The sequence below is a fragment of the Rhipicephalus microplus genome, chromosome 7, assembly GCF_043290135.1.
Source record: "Rhipicephalus microplus isolate Deutch F79 chromosome 7, USDA_Rmic, whole genome shotgun sequence".
Classification (NCBI taxonomy): Eukaryota; Metazoa; Arthropoda; class Arachnida; order Ixodida; family Ixodidae; genus Rhipicephalus; species Rhipicephalus microplus.
Genome location: NC_134706.1, coordinates 134599497 through 134612939, shown reverse-complemented (window position 1 = coordinate 134612939; position 13443 = coordinate 134599497). Strand labels below are relative to the sequence as shown.

At 46.1% G+C, this 13443-nt stretch overlaps 1 protein-coding gene across 4 annotated transcripts in view; it reads right to left on the bottom strand.

The window, feature by feature from the left end:
• Positions 1-13443, bottom strand: part of LOC119187024 (uncharacterized) — a 231027-nt gene that overhangs the window by 197305 nt on the left and 20279 nt on the right. The gene's annotated exons all lie outside the window — the stretch shown is intronic.

Sequence of the window (13443 nt, the reverse complement as noted above, 5' to 3'; positions counted from 1 at the left end):
TGGAATCGTCGTTTTTTTTTACTAAACAGTTTCCACTCACTGAAAAGACATCATTAGTGTCATCTAGCCAAGCTTAGAAGAGAAAATGACATTTTATATGTTATCTTGTCACAATAGATGCCTTATAAGCACTGGCGATCAAACTCTGGAAACATGATTTTTGACATATTTTAATAGTTGTTCCAACAAAAATGATGCAATATGTTCTTTCATATTATCATTCTAGAGTCCTCTTCAGACATGTTGCTGGTTTTGAACAAAACTGATAGCTTTTTTTTTTTTTAATTGCATTTTGAATCGAGGAACACTTTGTGTTTAAAGTACTAGTGAATTCTTATGCTCTAATCAGGGTTCTCCCCACGGTGGTCGGCGGTGGTTTTGCCGTCCACCTCTCCGGCCGACCGTCCACCTCTCCAGTCGGCCGTCCACCACCAATGCCCACCTCTCGGGGTTCAAGCTTGCTGTACTCGGGGAAAACTGGAACCTACGAGTGCGAGACGCCGGCACGCCGGCTCCCGCAAGCGCGAACCGAAAAAGCAGGCCGGGAAGGAAATGTTCAATGAACGGACCCGTCAGCGGCTGGAGAGAAAAGGTAATGTCAAAGAATGCGCTCATCGCAAAAGAACAGGAGTTGAGATTGAGAGCGCACGGTGATACGGGTTCCATTTCCCCTTTCATGCCTACGCTTGGCCGGCATGGCGCTGGCTTGGCTGCGCCTCCATACAGCTAAAGTGAGCTAGAATAGGGTAGTGGGCTCACTCGCCGGCCGGCGCCATGCATTGCGGTGACGCCGCCAATGTCACACAAACGTGCTTCGGCGCGCCTCCGCGGCACGGCGCCACCGCCGCATTGAATGTAGTGAGCGTTGGCGCTGCGGCAGTTGCTGCCTGTTTGGAGTGGCGGTCGGTGTGTGCAAGTTTTGTTACTTTGAGAACTCGTCGCGCTTTGCATCCTCAATCCCCTAGGTTCTTCGGCGAACAGTGATGTGGCCTGACAAGCAGTGACCCTCGAACGAGGTTAAAATGCTTCCGCGGCGGCAAAACCCCTGTTTTGAGCCAGGCTGTCGTACAGGTTACGTCCACGTGAAGAGCAGCAAGAAGCCGTCTTTGTTCGGCGCTCCGAAGGATGCAGCCCTGAGGAAGCAATGGGAAAGGAATTTGCATCGAGCGGACAAAGCCCTGGACGACACATCTGCCGTGTGTGAACTTCATTTTGAGCCAAAGTATGTGCTACGGGACTACGTGCACATAATCGAAGGGAAAGAAGTACGCACACCACGTGGGAAACCTTGCCTACGAGAGGACGCTGTGCCTACAATCCTGCCTAACTTGGCGTCGTATTTGACGAAAAAGACACCACAAGAAATACCGACCCGAAGGAGAAAGCGATCGGGAAGCGTTGAAGGCGACAAGGTACGTTCTCGTACCATTGGCGTGACTGTTGATGGCTGCGCCCTAAACTCGACGGAAACGACTGCGACGTGTGCCCAGCTCGTGGAAGCGCGTCCAGACGATATCTTGGGTGATCTACACTCTGATGCAGAAAGCTCAAACGATAAACAAGCCAGCACAAACTTGTTTGGATCCTTGAGACTTCCTTCCCTGTTTTGGAGCAAGCATCAGTTCCCGGATAACGACGGCGTCGTCTACTGCACAACCGTGCTGACTGCAAAAAGCGAGGTACAGTCAGAAAAAGTAGTGATGTTCGTTCCCTCTTCGTCTGACGTCTATTGCAAGGTGTACGCTAGAGGTACGTTGCTGAAAGAGGTGCTAGTGCGAAGTGAAGCCGAGGCTGAGACAATTCTTGAAGAAACAAACTCTGTAATGTTATGTGGTGGTGCCATATCACAAGAGGATTATGAAGATGAGTGGTTCACTCAAAAACTCAAGGGCCAAGTTGTTTCACGCCACGGATCCTACTTCAGCAGGAGCTGTATGACAAAGGTTGCCAAAAAAGCTAACTATCTTGTGACGTCTTTTAACATAACATGCACGCTCTTCCGAACTATATGCTATTTTCTGTCACACTTACCAATGTAATTATTTTTTCTTGTTTTCCAGGGGCACAGTGCGTCTCTTGCCAATATTTGAGGAGGGCTATGCTCATGCGACGGTCGCGAGTTCAGAGCCAGCATGTCAAGAGCTGCTCTTCACATAAGCGAAAGTTGAGAACTGTGACCCAGAAGAACAGGCGTCTTGTTCGTCCTCTTTCATGTGTCAAGGAAGACCTCGCCAAAATGCAAGGAAAAAATGCAGCAATTAAAACAGATACCCTCGAAAAACACATCACGTGTCTTCCACCAAGACAATGAGACGCTGTCAGACAGTGTTTCGCTACCGCCAAGGTGAAAAAATGCGGGCAAAGGTATACAAAAAATTGGATATTGGAATGTGTAATAATGAAGATGAAAAGTCCTCGCCTTTCTGAGCATCTTCGAAAGAACAACATATTATCTCTCCCCAGCAAGGCCACGTTAAAGCGCTACATGACTTCTTACCGCACGTGTTTTGGCTTTAATGAAAAGGTCTTAAGGCAACTTAAAGAAAAGACGGGCAACCTGGATCACTGTAAACGACACGGTGGCCTGCTGATTGACGAGTTAAAATCGTCGAAGCATTTGGCAGTGAAGAAGACTGGGGCAATCGAGGGCTTCGTAGATTTAGGACCCTTCACTACAGGAGCGCACAAAGGCATACCTTCCGACCATGGACTGGTAATCCTTTTCGTACCTTTCCAAGGTAAATGGAGCCAGATTATTGGGTGCTTCGCCACTAATGGCAATATGAAGGGGGACATTCTTGCGAAAGTGGTTGTTGAGGCAACAATCCTGGCAGAAAAAAGTGGAATATTCGTCGACTTTGTTACCTGCGACGGTGCCAGTTGGAACCGGAACATGTGGAAGAGATTGGGCATTGGAGCAAGTGCGAAGTCAGTGAAGTGTAAGGTCCAACACCCAACTGATGCGTCTCGGCACCTCTTCTTCGTGTCGGACTTCCCGCATTTAATCAAGTGCCTAAGAAATTCACTGTTGAAGACGGGATTCAATACCCCAGCTGGCCATGTAAGTTTTTCCATTGTCCATATAGTGACATTTGTTGTCTATTTGTTCATGCATGAAAATATTTGCATGCACGATTTTAAGCATTTTAACACCCTGAGTGGTTTCACTTTCTTCATTGAGAATAAGACTGTGCATCTTCTGATTAGGCTGTTACTTGTAGTTTAAAAATATGAGGCAACTATATGGATATGATAGCAATTCATCACAAGTTTCTGCATTTCTACAGGTCACCATACAACATGTTAAAGAGGCCCACAAGATTGACTCCTGCAACGTCACATTGAAAGCCATGCCAGGAATCACAATGTGCCACATTCAACCAAATGGCTTCGAAAAAATGAGTGTCGTTTGCCTTTCAGCTCTTTGGGCTGAAGGTTATTCAAGCACTCCATTTATATAAAGAACAGCTGGAACGCATATGGGGAAGCATAACTCCGACACAGCTCTTTTTCCGGTGAGGCAGCATTTTAATCGTGGTTCAAGGTGCAATTTTTCTAGAACACTTTTGTAAAAGCCGTTACTAATGCTATTAAATTTGTCACTACAATCAAATATACTTTCACTTTCAGCAAGATACACAGCGTGATATGTGCAATGACGTCCCGGTACCCAGCTGAAGCTCTTCGCCCAGGATCAAGAGAAGTCGATTTGCTGAAGGATTTCCTGGTGTACCTAAATTAATGGGAAGCTCATGCAAAGAACACAGGAGGCTTTCCTGAGTGACTCCACAGTGACTGGACTGCGTGCGACTATAACCAGTGTGCTAGAAATGCTTTCTTATTTGACAGGGAAAGTAGGATTTAAATACGTAATGACATCAAAGATCAGCCAAGACCCATTAGAAAATTTATTTGGTATTATACGTCAGTCATCCGGCAGCAATGACCACCCCACGCCAACTCAGTTTTTGCTAACCATTACTTGTCTGTCATTCTATGGTCTCGTGAAAACAGTTAGCCAGGGGAACTGTGACCAGGGCGAGCTAGCTTCATTGCTGCAGATCGATGCTGCTACTGACACACTGCCACAAGACGATTCGGTTGGCAGTGCAAGCACTGTGGATGAGCCTAGTTCTGTACCAGCACCTATTGACCACAACCAGCATATTGCTAGAAGTGATTCCAGGCTGATCTTTTATGTTGCTGGCTGTATTGCGCGAAAGTGTGTCGTGAAAACAAACTGCGAAGTTTGCATAACCCTACTCACGATGCCAGCTCAAGGAGAAGATTTTCAGCTCGCTCGTCTGACCACCTTTCGTGACAAAGGTGGACTGTCGTATCCATCTAGCCACCTGTACAGTTTTGTGAGCAAGCTAGAAAACATGTTTACGGAGTGCTTTTCTTGCCACAAGTTGCATTCGGACAGCATTTTGGATGTATTGGCAATCGTGAAAGAAAGGTTTTCCCAAAAAGTTGGGTGCGCACAACATGCCCCTGGCCTCTCAAAAGACGTAATCAGCTTTTATATCGTTACACAGTTACACTTTTTTGTGAAAGACATTAATTCTGATAGATCAGAGAAGCGGGAAAAGGCAAAGCATCTAAAGTTGAGCCGCTGCTCCTGAAGAAGAAATATCCAGTAAGCAACTGTTCCCAATATCTGATGAATAAATTTTCATGTACTTGTGCCCAGTACTTGGGGAGAGTGGCTTCCTGTTTTTCTGATCTGTGGATTTTTAGTCTTTGCATAGGAATATTCAGTGGAGAAATAGCCAAATTACAGAGCCAAGATAATGGAGATCTGCAGAAAGAATGAGCAGCTGCAAATTTTTAAATGCTGTGAAATGTATAACATTAAGAGCTCGTGGTAAACTCCTGAGTGTGTGCCAAGCTCAGCCTCGGTAATAATTTCACATGCTCGTAAAAGGCGTGCGTGACGAAAGTAGGGCCCAAGAAATGCAAAGAATCCAGTTTACAATTGATAGCCGCGCAACGTAAGCTTTGAAAAGTTCGCCATCGCTGCTTATCACTCGTAAGAGAATTTAAATGCATCTCATATTCGCGCAGCATCCCTTGCATGCATCGAGTTCTGCATGCAGTTTAATCGCGCGAGTTACGCCGACAGAGTTTCAGAAAAGAATGTTTTCTGCAGCTTTATTCGCACGAGTACTGACGGTATTCGGTGTGTTTCATTTAACATCAAATAACGAGCTAACAGCATAGCTGCATACACCACGCTACAGTGTTCTAGAGGGTTACCTACGCGCACACGTAGGCTAACGGCCTACGCACCTAGCTGCACGCTAGTTTTCTTTCTTTATTTTTATTGTCTCAGCGACATCAGCATCACCGTTTACACTGCCGAAATTCGCGTGCATTTCCGTCCAGTGCATGTGATAACAGTGCACAAAAAGCATGACTTCAGTTGCGCACCAACGCCTCCGTCAGACAGTGCCCTACATCGAAGTCGCTGGTGGCGCCACCACACATGTGACATACCCGGCGTCAAGCAGGGGACCCCAGCAAGCCCACTACTCTCTTCTAGCTCACTTTAATACAGCTTCAGCATTCGGCTCGCCGATACCGATCGTACAGCTTGCGCGCGCGCTCTCATCGTTGTTGAGGGCCTCTATTCGCAACGTTGTCGCTGCTTTCTTCCTCAACTTTATTTATTGCTTTCTCAAGAAGCTGCATTTTCCCATTTGCGCAGCATCACTAGTAAAGACAGCACCTACACGCTCGGCGTATATGTACATTTTTAAAACATTCGTGGTGTGGCGCCACTGAACGTCCCATCTTCATAACCCCGTAAATCCAATCCAATCCAAGCAAACGAGGCGGGCGCACGCGCGCTACGCCAGTGGTAGATATTCTCTGACTACGCGAACAAAAGCCTCGTGGAATTCGTAGTCATTCGTTGTTCGTTCAGTCAGAGGTTTAGTCGTTCAGTTGGTTCAGTGCGCGAGAGATGGCTGCGAGAAAAAAGGCGGCGCAGCCGTCTCTGCTGTCGTTTTTTTCTCGAAAAGCTACCGAAGAAGTGACCAGTAGTGATCCGCAAGAACAAACTACGCAGCCGGAAGCACCCGACGTGGACGCTGTTGAGCCCCTGACATCGCCTGTGTCGCAGGGACTGAAATCCAGTGCGCATGATGGCGGCAGTTCAACCCCAAGCGTTGAAGCAACGTGTGATGAGACAAATGCTTGCGAAGTCGGCAAGCAGGCAGCAGTCTTCAACGCATCTTGGATACGTGACCATCCATGGCTTTTTATGACAACATCAAAAGTGGGATGTTTTGCAAGCTGTGCATAAAATACAACAAGAGGCCTTTACAGAAGCCCGTATGAAATGAACAACCATGCAAAAGGATACGGCTAGACAGTGTTCGTAAACATGATGCGTGCCATTCGCACCGCGACGCCGTCACGCTTTAGGCAAACAGCAAGGTGGCCGTGTCGCAGCTTGAAAAAGTTCAGTGCCCGGTTTCCCGCAATGCTATGAGGCAAGCATTTGCGTCCATGTATTACTTGTGTAAACACCGGATACCACACACAACGAACTTCAAGCCGCTCCTCGGTCTGCTGTCTCTGCTTGGCCTTGATGTGAAAGCACAAATAACAGCCGGAAAGAATGCTACGTACTGTAGCCAGAGATCAATTCAGGAGATGGTCACGTGCCTGTCGGATGTCATTGAAGATAAAATCCTTTGCGAACTTCGTCAGAGTGAGCACTATGCTCTCATGTTCGACGAAACTACCGACTGCGCAACTGTGGAGCAGCTGGTCATCCACTGCAGGTACATTTTCGGTGGGGAATTAAGAGTAAAATTCCTGACTATGATTGATGTACTGGGCAACCACGAACCACACCAAGGTGACGAAAGAGCATTAGCCCTCAATGCCACCAACATTGCTCGTGCCGTTGAAGATTTTATGAATAAGAAGGGTCTGCTCTTTGGTGCCCTTCGCGGAATTGGAACTGACGGCGCACCTGTTATGACGGGAAAAAAAGGGGGGGCTGGTAAGTTATTGATTGACAAGCAAAAAGCTCTAACAGCTCCCCACAGCTTTCAGGCTGTAGGGGTTCATTGTGCGGCACATAAGCTCAACCTAGCAGCATTGCAGGCCCCCAAATCAATTCCATACATCAGTAAATTTAAAGAACTTTTGCAGCAACTGTACAACTTCTATGCATCCAGTTCAGTTCGAACAGCTGGGCTGAGTGCTGCGCAGAACATTTTGGAGTCGGAGCAACGTGGAGGAAAAATCATCGAGCCATCTGCCACACGGTGGCTGAGTGTTGGCGGGTCATGCACAGCCATCCGCAATAATCTCTCGGCCATCATCATCAGTCTGTCTAGGGAGGCAGAACAACGCAGTGACATCAGGGCAGCGGGACTGCTCAAGTTCGTGACGAATGCAAAGTTTGTTGGGACTCTACTGATGATGTGTGACCTTCTCCCAGCAATTGACAGGCTTTCCAGAACTCTTCAAACATCATCGCTGCAGGTGGACCTTATACAAGGACTTATAAAATCATGCATAAAGACCTTGGAAACGCAAAGCAACATCCAAACAAAGGTCAAGGATTTTTGTGTCAGCCATGACATAGAGGTAACCATTACAGAGGAATCTGAACAATGGCTCCATAACACCAAAAGGGCATTTGTCAAGAAGCTGCTGGAAAATATCCAGGACAGGTTTCAGGACCACCCTATATTGGCCAGCTATTCTACTGTGTTTGACCGTAGCAGCTACAAACAAATGGTTGGTGGCAACGGCATTGAAGTTGTCAGTGCGCTGCAGAGGCTTTGCCCCACTCTTGGCAAGCCATATACTGAGGATGTGCTTGCAGAGTGGATTGCTTTTGCCAACTTCGTGCTTGAGTGTGACCGTGTAAAAAAGCTGACAGCTGCAGACTTCTTGCTTTTTGTGGCACATGATATGTAAGAACTGTTTCCTATCATGGCTTGTTTAGCAGGGTCATATCTTGTACTGCCACCGCACACTGTAGACTGTGAGCGAGACTTTTCTGCTCTTAAGCTAATTAAGACGCAGCTAAGAAACCGCCTGAAAGAAAAGTCGCTGGACTGCCTTATTCGCATTGCATGCGAAGGACCTGATGTTGACACCTATCCATATGAAGAGGTTGTTGAAAAGTGGGCGAAGAGCAAGAATCGGAGGCTGAAGGTGTAACATGTCTGGGAAGGCAGAAATAAAAAATAAAGTCCCTTGTATTTTGTAATTCTGCTTGAACATCTGCACATCTGCTGTTGCGCTGTCATTATTCGGTTCATGCTAATAGGACCCACCCTCCCTCCCCCTGCTTGACCCTCTGTTGTGTTGTCATTATTCGGTTAACGCTCATATGACACGACCTCCTCCTCCTCCTCCCCCCCCCCCCCCCCCTCGCCGTCCACCTCTCAAAATTTTTTGGGGAGAACCCTGGCTCTAATCATTCAAAACATCAAATATAGAAATACAAACTTAATGACTTATGTATAGCTTTTGTTGTTACAGATCAGCTATTTGTTCCTAGAAGATGTCAGAAGTGCTGAATATGCCATGCACGGGGAGCTTCAGCACATTCAATTGTGCATTTGAAATCCTGGCAAATGTGCTGCCGTTTCTGCTCATTCAGCATCCATAGAAAACAGATTTGACTCTTGCTCTGGCTTTCATTGGCAACACCCTAATCTTCAAGTTTATTGGTATGTAGACTTCTCCATGTGGCGATTTTTCTTTTGTTTCAGTTCTTGAGAAAATTTTTCACTATGACCATAATACTGCCCACACTGCGTCACTCAAGTTTGTTTGAAAACTTGTACTACTAAAACAATTTTCTTTCATTTGGCAAAGATGAATGGAGTCTTTCTTCAAATTAGATATTCTTTGCACTATACAAAGAAGGCATGGCACTACGAGAGAAGACTTCAACAGAAGCCCAAAGAAGACTTCATAATCGTAAAAGTTCAGGAGATAATAGAAAAATGTCATATTGCTTTATATATATTGAGTGTTGCATAAGAAATATTGGTGTTTTAACAGAGGGTTGGCATGCAAAAATTTAGAGGTATAGTAGGTAGGCAACAAACAGTAGCCAAGACAAAGAACTAAAATAAGTTTGCCAGAAGTCGTATAGGCAAAATGCTTGCCTCCCAGCCAAGAACATGCTTTGGTACTGAGTGACGTTCCAATATAGAGCCAACCATGGCAGGGGGTGTTTCCAATGATTGACCAAGCATGGCCTTCCTTTGCTTCGCCATTGGGAGTCTTGTCACTCTTGCCAAGCATATACAGTCGACTCCTGGCTCAAAGGAGTCCACTTAAACAAAATTTTCTTCTTTTTCATTCCCCGTCGATGTCCCATGGGATTAAATGCTTTAGGCTTCCCCAAATGCGAACGACTTCACAGTTGCATTTGCACGTTAACGAAGTTATTTTCCGAACAACCACGAGCAAAAATGATTTAAGTTACAGCTTTCTATAATTTTTGCAAAGGATTTTAGTGCCTTGACAAACTATCGACGTTAATATTATAAGAAAAAAGCACATGAGAAGCTGCTCGGAACAAGCATACCAGGTGCGACGGAGCCTTGTCACGCAACGTAAACAAAACAAAGCCGCCACGCCACGATACTGATGGCGATGCAACGCACTTTCATAGTCATGTAGGTTCAGAGAAAACGTTTTAAATTGCGTCTGCATACAAGCAACACACATTTTTATCGTACTTCTAATTGTTTTTTACCAAACTTATGAGAATCTTTATTGCCAAGAATTGCTGGTTAATGTACGTACAAAATTAGAATTGTGAGGCCAATCCCAGCACGGTGTGGCCAGGCGTTTGGGGCAACGGTTTGCTGCTTGACTAGGGCTAAAGCCACATGTTCACAACTGGCATGGAGTTTTTCCCGAAGCTCCGGCAACGCGAACAGTCATGTCACAGCCGGCAAAAAAGTGGAAGTGTTTGCCGCTTGAAGGCCCACATTATCGCACATGCTGAACCCAGTAAAGAGAAGGCATTCTCTGCTGAAGGGTTCAGAACTGCGGCGAGCTCTCTCTCAACTACAGTGCAGACCACTTATAACATAACCTCTTTTAGCACGAGACCAGTCATTACGTGAGGTTTTTCTGACCGCCGATATGTCACCCATACATTGTTTCCTGAAGCTGCGGTAACGCGAACAGTCATGTCGTGTTTGTCTCTTGAAGACAAAGGCCTACATTATTGCAGGTGCTGAAGCCGGCAAGAAGAAGGCGCTCATCGCTGAAGAGTTTGAAACTGCAGCGAGCTCTCTGTCAACTATATTTATAAGAGCGAGGACGCTATAAACAAAGTTCCAGCTGCCGGGATGTCGGCAAAGCATAAGAAGTTGACCCAGTCAGTGCCTGAAGCGTTGGACAAGGCAGTCTACGCATGGTTTGTGGAGACGCGGGCCAAGAAAATAGCCATTAGCGGTGGTGGATTTCGCTTCTGTGCTCGGCATAGGCAACTTCAAGCCAGCATAGGGTGGCTCAACCGATTCAAGTCCCGTCACAGTATCATCGGCAAAGTGTTGTGTGGTGAAGCCGCTTCGGCTGATAAAGACGGCACCACCACGTGGATGTCGGCCAGCCTAGGAAGCCTCCTGAAGGACTATGCACCATCGGATATCTACAATGCCGATGATGCTGGTTTGTTTACAAGATGCTTACGCAAAACTCTCTTTTAAATGACTGCTGTTGATCATCGACAAAAGTGCAAAACCACGCTGCTTCAAGGAAAATCGGCGCCTTCTAGTGAGGTATATGGCAAACAGCCTCGCGTGAAAGACACGTGCGAAATTCGAAGTCCAGGAATTTGACTGGAATATAGGCAGGCAAGCACGAAAGGTTTGTCAGCTTTTGGACAATTGTTCCGCGTACGTCGTTGAGAATGCGGAGCTCGAGAACGTAGAGCTCAAGTTTATGCCACCGAATAGCACTTCTATTATTCCACCATTCAACAAAGGGGTCATCCGAGGCATGCACTTTGTGTATCGTAAGCACCTTATTCAAAGGCTGCTTTTAAACACCCCGTTCGGTCGCAAAACAAAAATCGACATGTTTATGGGGCTCTAAATGATTGCTGCTTGGTGGGGCGCGACAGGAAGTGACGCTGTCGCGAACTGCTTTCGCCATGCTGGATTTTATTTGGAGTGTGCAGAGACTTCAGATTCTACGATAGACGCTCGAGATGACGACGCAGATCATGATGACAATGAGTTGATGGACGAAGAAGTAGCACTCGCATGGGCAGGCCTGCAGGAAAGTGATGTGCCGGCCAATGTCCATATCAGCGAGTTCATGCAAGCGGACTACTGCTTGGCGGTGCGTGAGGAATCGAAAAACAAAGAAATCACAAAGCGTACAGAACGATGGTGTTTTGTCGGACAAAAATGATGCATCTGTGCAAAGTATTTCCGCGCTGCCTCCAACTTCATAAATGCTGGACGTATTTGACGTCATCCGTCGTTGCATCGGGGCACAAGATGACAACGAAGCAATGGCTCTGTTGGCAGCATGTGAACGTCGTGTTGTACAATTGCTTGGCAAGAAGCAAAAACAGCCCAAACTGACCGATTTTTGGCATTAAATCTTGTTTTATTTTTTGCATCAGTGAAGTCTCATGACCCGTATGTTTTTTTCCCCCCTCAAATCCCTACAACGAATTACCGCAAAAACTAATTGTTTCGCCCGCCCCGTCAATTTCGTTGCCGCGGGATTGAACAGTACCTTCCTTGCCGCGAATAACTTGGCCTCGAATAACTTTCCAAGCACGAACAGCTCGGTCACTGATTGCTGGTAGGGCATCCGGTGGTAGGACATCTGCCAGCCGAAATTTTGCTGGTAGGACATATGCCAGCCGAAATTGCAGGTGGTGACGCGCATCTCTCATGACGCTGGAGATACCGGTCGGCCATGATTGAAGAATTCTGGAGGCTGTGGCGAAAAGAGTACTTATTGAAGCTTGGATCGGCCCACATGTTCACTCAACGACATTGAGCGACATAAAAATAGACAATTTGGTACTTTTAAAACAAGATAACGTGAAATGACGCATGTGGATGATTCCCAGAAAGAAACTTCAAAGAAATTTCCAAGGACACAGACGACAGGGTGCGGCCGTGCAGATTGAAACTAACGAAACGAATTGAAACGACTAATACAACTGCTTTATTCCCTAGAAGTCAACAGACAATGAGCTCAAGAGTTCTCTCATAGAGAGAGGTTGTATTTATCACAAAATGGGAAGCAACCACCACTAAGAAGAAACATTGAATGAAATACCCGCAGCGAAAAGGCTGAAAAGGGGCAACTTGGGGAGGACGCGTTTCCGGGGTGCAACCGCAATGACTCGCTATTCAAAGGCAACGAGTGGTCCACGTGGCGGACCATAAGGAAAGAGTGGAGAGCATCCTTGGCGTCTCGTCACTTTTACGAACTACAGGACCAATTGAGGAAGCAAATTGAAAGCAGCAGGGGCCGACACCCAACACAGGCACAGCGTTTTCTCGCTCTGTTTCTTAACGGTTCGCACGTGTTCTTTTGAATGTAGTAGTGCTTCTCTGTTTTCTATTTTCTTTTACCTTCCTTCTCTACGACAGTACTGCGCATAGTGCAGAAACAAACCAGTCTTCATGATGCATTCAAACTGAAAAGACGTGTTGACTCTCTGTCGTAGTCTCACTAAAGAAAGGTGTTGCCTTTCTGCTTTTCTGCCACAACAATCAGGACACTGAGCGTTCTGTTACTACTGGTTCCCCAATTCTGAAAATTTGATGGAACACTAAGTGACGACCCTCTAGTGCTGCTACCATGCGGGTCTTTCACTACCTGCAGTCACCCGATACGCAGAAGAAGCATGCGATGTTAGATAGTGTTAAATAAAATGCTAATCTTTTTGCCCAAAATAAATAATTAGTTGCTAGTGTGGCTAAATTGCTATAAGGCTAATACGGGAGCGGGTTAGACTCGTTTTGTCCACTCAAGAGACCCCAAGATGTCCTTCACTGAATCCCTGGGTTTTGTGGAACTCAGTTGGAGAACCTATATGCCTGAAGACGAACCTATACAAAGTTGCTGAGCTTTCAACGCTTGTTAAACATCTAAAACATTTACCCAATATTACACCATTAAACAATGTAGGAAAGAAGTGTAAAATGAAAGGCTCATTTTCTTAGACACAATAACAATTAGAAAACAACATCTTTGTTAATTGTCATTAGCCCTCTATTGTATAGCGTCCCATATTAGGCACATACCGTTTACCTTTTTTTTTTGTGGGTGTGGGCTGCCCACTTGAGACTATGATACTGTCGGAGTAATTTTCATAGTTTTGTGCATTCATGATGGGCAAGTAATTCCATATCTGTTGAGTGATAAGCAAAACAGAGGCAAGTGCATTTTGGGATGCAACTTGCA